Source organism: Sinocyclocheilus rhinocerous, unplaced genomic scaffold, assembly GCF_001515625.1.
Source record: "Sinocyclocheilus rhinocerous isolate Xijiao unplaced genomic scaffold, SAMN03320098_v1.1 scaffold785, whole genome shotgun sequence".
NCBI classification, from domain to species: domain Eukaryota; kingdom Metazoa; phylum Chordata; class Actinopteri; order Cypriniformes; family Cyprinidae; genus Sinocyclocheilus; species Sinocyclocheilus rhinocerous.
The window spans coordinates 64,471-74,095 of record NW_015660521.1 but is presented as its reverse complement, the minus strand read 5'-3'; the positions used below and the strand labels follow the sequence as shown (position 1 = coordinate 74,095).

At 39.3% G+C, this 9,625-nt stretch overlaps 1 long non-coding RNA gene across 1 annotated transcript in view; it reads right to left on the bottom strand.

Annotated features, from left to right (window-relative positions):
• The window catches only part of LOC107725300 (uncharacterized), a 10,980-nt gene extending 2,862 nt beyond the window's left edge, over positions 1 to 8,118 (bottom strand). Inside the window, exons 1-2 of the long non-coding RNA XR_001638106.1 lie at positions 8,033 to 8,118; positions 1,749 to 1,862 (exon numbers count right to left, since the gene is read on the bottom strand). This is a non-coding gene — a long non-coding RNA (uncharacterized LOC107725300). The remainder of the gene's footprint in view (positions 1 to 1,748; positions 1,863 to 8,032) is intronic.
• Positions 8,119 to 9,625: the final 1,507 nt, after the last annotated feature.

Sequence of the window (9,625 nt, the reverse complement as noted above, 5' to 3'; positions counted from 1 at the left end):
AACGAAAAAGGAGCATTTTTCTACTTTCAATATTAAATCAAAAAACGAATGATCGAATGATACACGGATTCTGTTCGTTTCCGATTTAATTCAGATTCATTTCATGAAAGTTCATTTCTGAACTTTGCTTAACTCTGCCCCCTACAGAGTGAAAAGGGAACATGATAGCACACTTAGAATCTGTTGTAAGGCATTCACTGTGTTAGAAAGAGGAAGAAGGTGTAATGCAGTCTGCATAAGTGTTTCTGGGGTTAAACTAGCTTATGCTGTGGCCATATTCAAAAGAAATGAAGCGTACAAAAAGCAGCATAGGCTAAAGTGGCCTGTAAAGTGTTACATTATTAAGTGAGACATAAGATTTCCCAGTATCTCCCATGTTGGCTCTTATTCATTACCACGAGATGAAGTAACGCGCGCACACTAGCGATTTTAGCACCTGTATCGTTGAGTTGTTAATACGGGCAGCAGTGGAACAGTAAAAGTTACAGCAAAGAGAATTACAAACGTACTAAAGCATCCGTAAACAGAAATATGCAGATAGAAGTGCTATAAAACGATCCTTTTCATCATTTGTTTTAGGAGAAAGAGTTACATTTCATGACAAAATATTGTTTTTGCAAGCCCTTACACATGGTAAAAATGGTAAAAACAAAAAATCACCATGGATGAACCAGCTGTGGTGGTATTACCATGATAATATTACTCAGCATACTCAGCACCACGGTATATGGATAGTTTTAAGGATCACCACCAATATTTCAACTATTTTGTAAAGGTTTAAATAAATGAACGTATACAGAAAAGTGTAGTTCCCTTTCATGGGAACTTCGAACTGCGTCCTCTAGGGGTCGCTATGGGGAACACCTCGTCGTGACCCGTGTCTGAAGCATACATTGAAAAAACACCAACTCGTTGGCCGGCGACAGCCATGACGTCACTACCGGTGCGACTATAGTATAAATAGGCACCGGGAGCACACATCATTCTTTTCTGTGGTAAGAGCGATCTATTCATCTCATTATGGCGAGCACTAGCAAAGCGTTTAAGGATGTGTGCATCAGTGTTGACGCGATGCCTCCGAGGGGGCAATCCTGCATGCTCTTCGCCCAAACAAATAACGCATAGATCGTGTGTGTCATCAGATGTCAAACAACGTCAACACTGATGCACACATCCTTAAACGCTTTGCTAGTGCTCGCCATAATGAGATGAATAGATCGCTCTTACCACAGAAATGCACGCTTCAAACAAAACAGTCAATGAAGACGAAGAAGAGAATGATGTGTGCTCCCGGCGCCTATTTATACTATAGTCGCACCGGTAGTGACGTCATGGCTGTCGCCGGCCAACGAGTTGGTGTTTTTTCAATGTATGCTTCAGACACGGGTCACGACGAGGCGTTCCCCATAGCGACCCCTAGAGGACGCAGTTCGAAGTTCCCATGAAAGGGAACCTGAAAATATTATTCAAAATATTATTAAAATCTATGTTAGCATATAAATAATACCAAAATAACACTGCTCCAAATACGTTTTTGGCCTGCTATGCTTAGTAGTGCCATTATTAAAATTAAACCATTTGCTCAAATGACCTTGTGTTTAGTTTTAAAACAGCTCTGTTCCATAAAACTTCGCTCACGTTTTCCCTTCCGTTACTTCTCAAAAAAGCCAGTGAGTCATACATTTGCAGATTAATGTGTGTGATTCATAAGTTGGCTTTTGTGCTTGTGTGGTGTTTCTTTTTTTTACCCAGAATCCTGTTTTTGTACAGTTCAATCACAATGCTGGCGCTCCGTTTTGATGACTCAGAGATCTGAACTCTCTTCTAGATGAAGATATGCACTCTAGATGAAGATGACTCCCCTGGAGAGCAGAAACGGAAAAATACTCAAAAATGCCTCGCTAGAAAGAAAATCATGGAAATAAAATCAAATGCATAAATAAATAGAACTTCAAGGAATGACGGATAACCAAACGCCGTTTGATTACTATCATTCAGGCAGCAAATTAGAGTGCTTTATGCATGTCAGAATAGTGCCTTTTTCTTCACATCCACATTAAGTCTTGTACATCATCTTCTTACAATGCACCGCTAGCCCCCAGCGGGACTCACTCAGGCTGATTTAATAGAGCTGGTTTAACGGCTGCGGCCTGCTATAATGAGTCACCTTCTCCGTGCACTTCAGCGCTGATTATGGGCCGCGCTTTAGGTAAGAGCGAGAGGCGCTCTGAAATGGAGACTCAGTGGGGGTCTATGTAATATAAAGCTGTATGAAGGTATGACGGCACTGATGTCTATGGCTGCCTGCTCAGCAGAGGAGAGAGTGACAGCCGCCCGGTGTCCCCCGGCTCATCTGACACGAACAGTGCTTGCGCTTTTATTAGCCCACGATGATAAAGACGACTCAAGTGCTAGTTTGAAACTTCAGACTCCATTCCTCCAGTGTGCAAACCCCCTCTCCACCCCTGAGAATCTGATTGGAGGAAGGGGGACCATGGGAAAAACCATGAGTGGACTTCAAAGCCATGTGGGAAAGGCTACCGAAGAGCAGGGGTTTTCACGGGGTCAACTTTCATGCAGGCAAAAACACGAGGTCAGAGGTCGCTGACATACCTGTTCGGCATTCCACTGCCCTCCTTCAGGAAATGACCCTCACTTGTCTCAATTTGGGGGGCCACCTCAAAGCAGAGCTTGGCTTATGCACAGCCCAGGATTAAATCAGGGCCAGAGATGGGTGAGTAAATGAAATGCTTTTGCTTCTGAAATGTTTGTCCGGATTGTTTGGTCTTGGTTTGAGCCTGTAAGAAAATAACGCCAGCCAACTGCAGAAGATAGCGGATATGACTCATTCCATATCAAAATTAACATGCTGAATCATTGGAGGGCTTTAAATATGCAGCTAAAATTGAAAGCACTGCTGTCAGTCCTCTCCATAGGAAAGGAAAATGATAAATCACTTTAATAATGGTTTCTTCTAGACAGCAATGGGATTAAATGGAGAATTTTGATCAAGTTTCCTGCTCTTCAGATTTTTTATTTTTATTTTTTCAATGGAGAGCTCATTGATATCTCAAACTATGATTTGCCAAAACATTAAAATTAACATAAACTGAAATATTTTTCAACTCTTATATATATATATATATATAAAATTTACACTACTTTTGGAATGTTTGGGTAATTTTTTTTTTTTTTTAAAGAAATTAATACATTTATTTAGCAAGGATGCATTAAATTGATGTGATGAAAAGTAAAGGCTTTTACATTGCTACAAAAATTCTATTTCAAATAAATTCTGTTTAACTTCACCAAAGAATCCCTGAAAAAATGTATCACAGTTTCCACAAAAATATTAAGCAGCACTGTTTGCAATATCGATAAAGTAATGTTTCTTCAGTATATTAGAAGGATTTCTGAAGGATCATGTGAGACTGAAGACTGGAGTAATGCTGAAAATTCAGTGTTACAGTCACAGGTATAAATTACAATAGAGTGGAATAGTATATTTACTGTTCTTTGTATTTTTGATCAAATAAATGCAGCCTTGATGAGCATAAGAGACTTCTTTCAAGAACATTAAAAAAATCATTAAAGGAACACTTCACTATTTTTTAAAATAGGCTCATTTTCCAACTCCCCTAGAGTTAAACAGTTGAGTTTTACCGTTTTCGAATCCATTCAGCCGATCTCCGGGTCTGGCGGTAGCACTTTTAGCTGTAGCTTAGCATAGATCATTGAATCTGATTAGACCGTTAGAATCCCACTTAAAAATGACCAAAGAGTTTCTATATTTTTCACCCTGAGAGCCACAAATAAAGAGAAAAGGTCTCCCCCTGGGTATCTTTTCTTCACTTCAAGTCCTCAAATGAGCTAACTTCACTTTATCATGACAGCTTCCTACCGGAGGACGTTCACCTCCTCAGTGGCCTTCAAGAAACAAAAAGCCACTGCAAAGGCTGGTATTGATCCAGCATTATTTGTTAATTATAATTATCAAAGAGCAATATTCAGTTGTCAGTGTTGTTGTTGTTTTTTTTTCTTGAGTGTCTCACTATAGTTCCCACAGTAAATGCACAAACTTGTTTACCTTCAATGGAATGCAAGTTGCTTTGGATAAACATCAAATGTATAGTGTTGTCATAAATAAATCATTACACTTAAACATATGTTGCAACAGTACATACAACATCTCCAACCTGTTCTGTTATTTCCTATTTATAATACTTCTTGTTGCATTGCATTGCTATTCTTGTTTTGACAACTGTATCTCTGCCATGGCATATGAAGTGAACTTTTCATTGGTTCTAAAACTAAAAGCTGCCTAGGTTTTAAGTAGCTATTTTGGTGTTAATAATTTTGGAAATTACAGTTATAGAGGAGTTGAGGTAAGCCTCCCAGACAGCAGCTCTGACTCAAACACATTATTTTTATTGCATCATACTCAAGTCATTGTTTTGAAGTAACATGAGCATGCTGTTAGAGCAAAGTGTAAATGTCTCATCATGGTGCACTTTTTGCTGGTGTTAAATGTTTTATTGCTGTCACAGCTGTTTTCACAACTTACGATTTTGACATATGTCCTCATCTCTCTCTAGAATCTGTTATTTGAATGTGGAAAAAAAATATCTTGATGTAATCATCAGTCCCATGTCACTAGGTTTCAGTTGCGGGTAGTTGTAGTTGTACTTAAAAGACCTTTTTAGTCCCCAGCTAGGTAACTTCCAATAAGCCTAATTTCAGGCGCTGCGTAATATCATTGTGCCTGCTGCACCCATGGTACGGCAGCAAAGTTCCTTGATTATTATGCCGGAATGAGAGTATAGTTCCTAGCCATATTTTCATTTTTCATTTCATTCAGGTCATTTTTGAGCGAGATGCTAACGGTCTAATCAGATTCAATGACCTATGCTAAGCTACAGCTAAAAGTGCTACCGCCAGACCCAGAGATCGGCTGAATGGATTCGAAAACAGTAAAACTCAACTGTTTAACTCTAGGGGAGTTAGAAAATGAGCCTATTTTCAAAAATAGTGGAGTGTTCCTTTAAGACATTAAAAACTCCAATCATTTGAACGGTAGTTTATAACACTTACCAACTATTAATATTTTGTCTATTTTCAGGGAATTTTCAAAGAAACCTTTGAGAAATAATGACTTTTCCCGCTTTCTGCAACTTGTCAATCAAACAGATAGCTCCGCCCCAAACTCACACTATTGGTTGAATGTTGCTCTGTCGGGCTGGTCTCAAACAAACAGATTAATGTTCTGATAGCACCACAGAGACACAGTGTTTACACTTTTCGGGGAAGTCACCCTGCAAATGGCTTTCTTGACTCCCCAACCATAAAGTGAAAGTATTTAGACGATTTACAGAAATCACCTCTATCAAGTCTTCATATCTCTGCAAAAGCAACCTTAAGCAATACAGTCTAAAAATTCACATTGTCACATTATCAGCACAATAGAACATAGCTGTTGTCAAGGTCAGGAATGTCACTCTACTTTGTGTCCCAGACAGTGTACTATCAGTTAAGCACTCATACACAAGCACTGGATGGCAGGCTTTCCTGGCCTCCCTCCCGTTTCAGCAGATCTGATGATAGCCCCTCACTACTGTAATGCTTTTAGCGGCAAGCAGTACTAGCGCATGTCACTTCTCAGCTCAGGCTGAAAGAGCGTAAGTGCATTTGTCTGCGTGCATGAATACGATGGTCACGTTTAGCTGGACACCAGAAACAGGTTAACATAATTATCCTTTAGCAAAACAGATTACAGAGCACCCATCTGATATATCATCATCACATGGATATCTCCACGTGTTTTTCTCCTCTGAAGTCTGTATGACTTCTGTTGTTTTTGTGTTCATCTCATTTTTAGTCGAGGGGATTTTTCTGAGAGTCATGATCGCGACACAACTGAATCATAACACAGACGCTGATCCGTCACCATTACTCAACAGTAACCTCATGGTAAAACCCCACACGAGCTGGGGGAGAGCTCTACACTTCCTCTTGATTTGCATCATGAATGAATCCAACTGTTTTACTGCCTTGCCAGGCAACGGCCAATCACTTTGTTTGGCAACAGGAAGCTTTGTGACCTCACTGTAGACAATCACAGTTTCAGCTCCCAAATGGAAAAACAGATGTCGAGCCTGAACTAGATTCATGGTCATTGTTTTTTCCCTTTGCCCTGATTAAGTGTTGTAATTTTAGAGTTTCGAGCTGTTTTGACAAAGAGCAAAGTAAAACAGTGATCTATTATTTTCCGTTTCGACATTAGAGTAGTTCCTTACTTTTTCATCAGGGACCCCATGGAATTGATTTTCAGGGACATTTTCTTATTTTATGAGGGCATTATACTTGACAATCAATTAACTGAAATAAATCCTTCCTCTGAACAAATGTGTTTATTTTAAAATCTAATCAACTTAGAAACATACACAGTACTGTCGAGAAGATAAAAAAAAAGAAAAGGCTTCATTTAATTGCTGAAAAAATACAGCAAAAATAGTAACATTGTGAAATATTATTACAATTTAAAATAACTATTTTCTATTTTAATATTTTTTAAATGTAATTTATTCCTTTGATGCAAAGCTGAATTTTCAGCATCATTACTACAGCATTCAGTGTCACATGATCCTTCAGAAATCATTATATGCTGATTTGCTGCTCTAGGAATATTTATTATTATCAATGTTGAAAACATTGCAGATTAATATGTTTGTGGAAAGCATGATACATTTTTTTCTATTCATTGTTTGATGAACAGAAAGTTCAAAAGAACAGTACTTATTCTAAATAACTTTTTTTTTTCAAAATTATAACTGTCATTTTGATCAGTTTAATGTCTTTGCTGAATAAAAGCATTAATTTTCTCTAAATTGTTTTTTTTACTGAACCCAGACTTTTAAATGGTGGGGCATCTATAAATAACACACAATAAATCATAACACAAACTCTCTACAATACATTTTAACTGGCTAGTGGCTATGCTAGATTAAATAGCTCAATACTGTTTGATGTAATCATTGTTTTAGAGTCTTTTGTTCCAAGCAACAGTATTCAAGCAACAGCTCTGACTAAATCTTAAAATAACTAGACAGGCCTTGAATAGATTATGTAATATCTCCACTCTTAGGTAACAGACAAATTCACGACGAGGGCCATTTGCGTCACTTTTGGTGACTTTTTTCAACCCTGGTTTGAGTGGAAAGCACCTGAATTTGAGGTTGAGATTTATGACTTTTACGGTAACGCTTAAATGATTAAGCTAGATCCTCAGGGTTGCATTTATTAATGTGAAGTTCTATTCACTAGTTGCTGTTCTCCCTCTGACTCAACATGCCGCCCACCATACACATTCACATTCACAGCCACATGCCTACAAGGACTCACTCGAGTCTTCATTATCTTTATAGGCATATCTTTCTTTGTCCAACAGAGCATGTGTAGACCTTAGGTGTTACCTTTAAGAAGGGTGTGAGATGTTTGTCAATCAAAGGGTGTTCCCCTAACATCGTCAAAGTTCCTTGTAGTAAAATCCGACTGTTGGTACAAGCCTTCATGATGCACGATTGATCAGGGCGGTGTGCCGCATTGAAAATATTGATTAGCACCAGCGGCAGCCATATGCCTATCCTTAGGGAATTTCATTTCCTTAGGGCCATATTGACCTTGCTTTCTCTGTTGTATAGGAGTGAATAAGGAAAAAGGAAGCACATACTGGGGGTAATGAACCATTGAAGCTTAAATACTGGTGCAGGGTCGAAAGAATAAAGGCCTGTTCGCACTAAGAGCGGAAAAGCAAAACGAATCACACACAAAAGGTCTGTTCACACCAAGAGTGAAACGAAAAACCACTGCATTCATTCACATGCTTTAATGCAAAATGTGACAATACGAATGCCACTCACTTTAATGCAACATAAAAGTCATTTTTAAGCATAACAGGTATGTTTGTTCTTGGTGTGAGTAGGCTTTAAAGGGATAGTTCACCTAAAAATTTTTAATTCTGTCATTATTTACTCACACTCATGTCGTTCCTAACTTGTTTGACCTTAACAAATGAACATCCAATGTTGTTGGACCTCAACGTTTGTCAAAATATCTTCTTTTGTGTTCTGCAAAAGAGAACAAAGAAAGTCATATAGGTTTTTAACAACATGAGGGTGAGTACATGATGAGAGAATTTCCATTTTTGGGTGAACTATCGCTTTAAATGAGAAAATCTAGTAAGTGAACAGTCAAAAAAATTGCTTTAGCCAATTTATTTTCACAGTCCCAGGACTGCATGTGTGCGACTGTTCTTGCTGTTCAGAACTTGTCATCTGATGACTAGTGCGAGATTAAATGCGGTGTGACACAGATGCTAGTCTCAAATGGACCATTGACACTGTATCTACAATCTCAATTAGGAGTTTCAATGGTCCGTTTGAGAGATAGGTTATGGCTAGGCTTTGGATGTGCGGATTTGGCCCGATTTGCACTGAGACATGGCATATTTAGCCACATTCGGCCCGATTACGGACCATAAGTGCTGGTCTGATTTTGGCTGAGATATGGCCATGCAGACCCGGACCAGTTTAGGTTGAGTGCTGGGGGTGGGTCTGTTTACAATGTTGTAAATAGTATGTAGTGACACTTAAACTTAAACATAATATATTTTACCTGTCCATGTCATGTTATTTCTTAGTGTATTTTTTTATTTTAATTCCTATTCATATTTTTTTCCCCTTTTATCCAACATTCTCTTTTTTCTTTAACTACATTTGGAAATTAATGATTTAATTCATATAATGAAACAAGCTTAAAGTGGTTAAGGGAACTTTAACATTATTTTTGCTGTATGAGTTTCAAGATATGCGCACTAGCTTTGACATCTAATGACAAAACCTGACTGGCTTTTTGTGCTGCTAATTGCTATAATATCAAAGTAATGTTTATTTATAATGAAGCTATAATTGTGAGCTCGCTGACATAGAGCTAGAGTTGAGCTCCAACCATAATCAAGAACACCTGATCCAGCTAATCAAGGTCTTCAGGTTTTTTTTTAATTTAGCGAACAAAACTAGTACCGGCTAGGTGTCGGCATGATTGTGACCCAGTGTCAGCTCAGTTTCAGTACCCAGATTCGGGCCAGTACTGGCTAGTGTACCATTTTGGTTGGTGTGATTGTGGCCCAATGCTGGTGGTGTCGGCTCAGTTTCAGTACCCAGTGTCGGACCGGTGCCGGCTAAGTGTACCGTTTTGGTTGGCGTGATTGTGGCCCAATGCTGGTGGTGTTGGCTCAGTTTCAGTACCCAGTGTCGGATCAGTGCCGGCTAAGTGTACCATTTTGGTTGGCGTGATTGTGGCCCAATGCTGGTGGTGTTGGCCCAGTTTCAGTACCCAGACTCAGGCCAGTACCGGCTAAGTGTTTCAATTCTTGTCAGCGTGATTGTGGCCCAATGCCGGCAGTTTTGGCAGCCGGACTCGGGCCAGTGTATTTGGGCCGATTCTGGGGCGTCATTCATCCCATGTCCATGCCGACTCTGGCAACCGCAGCCGGGCCGAGTTATTTCATCCGGCCTGCCGGATCTGGGCCATTATCGGGCCAAACCGTTTTAGCTACCTGGGATGTGAT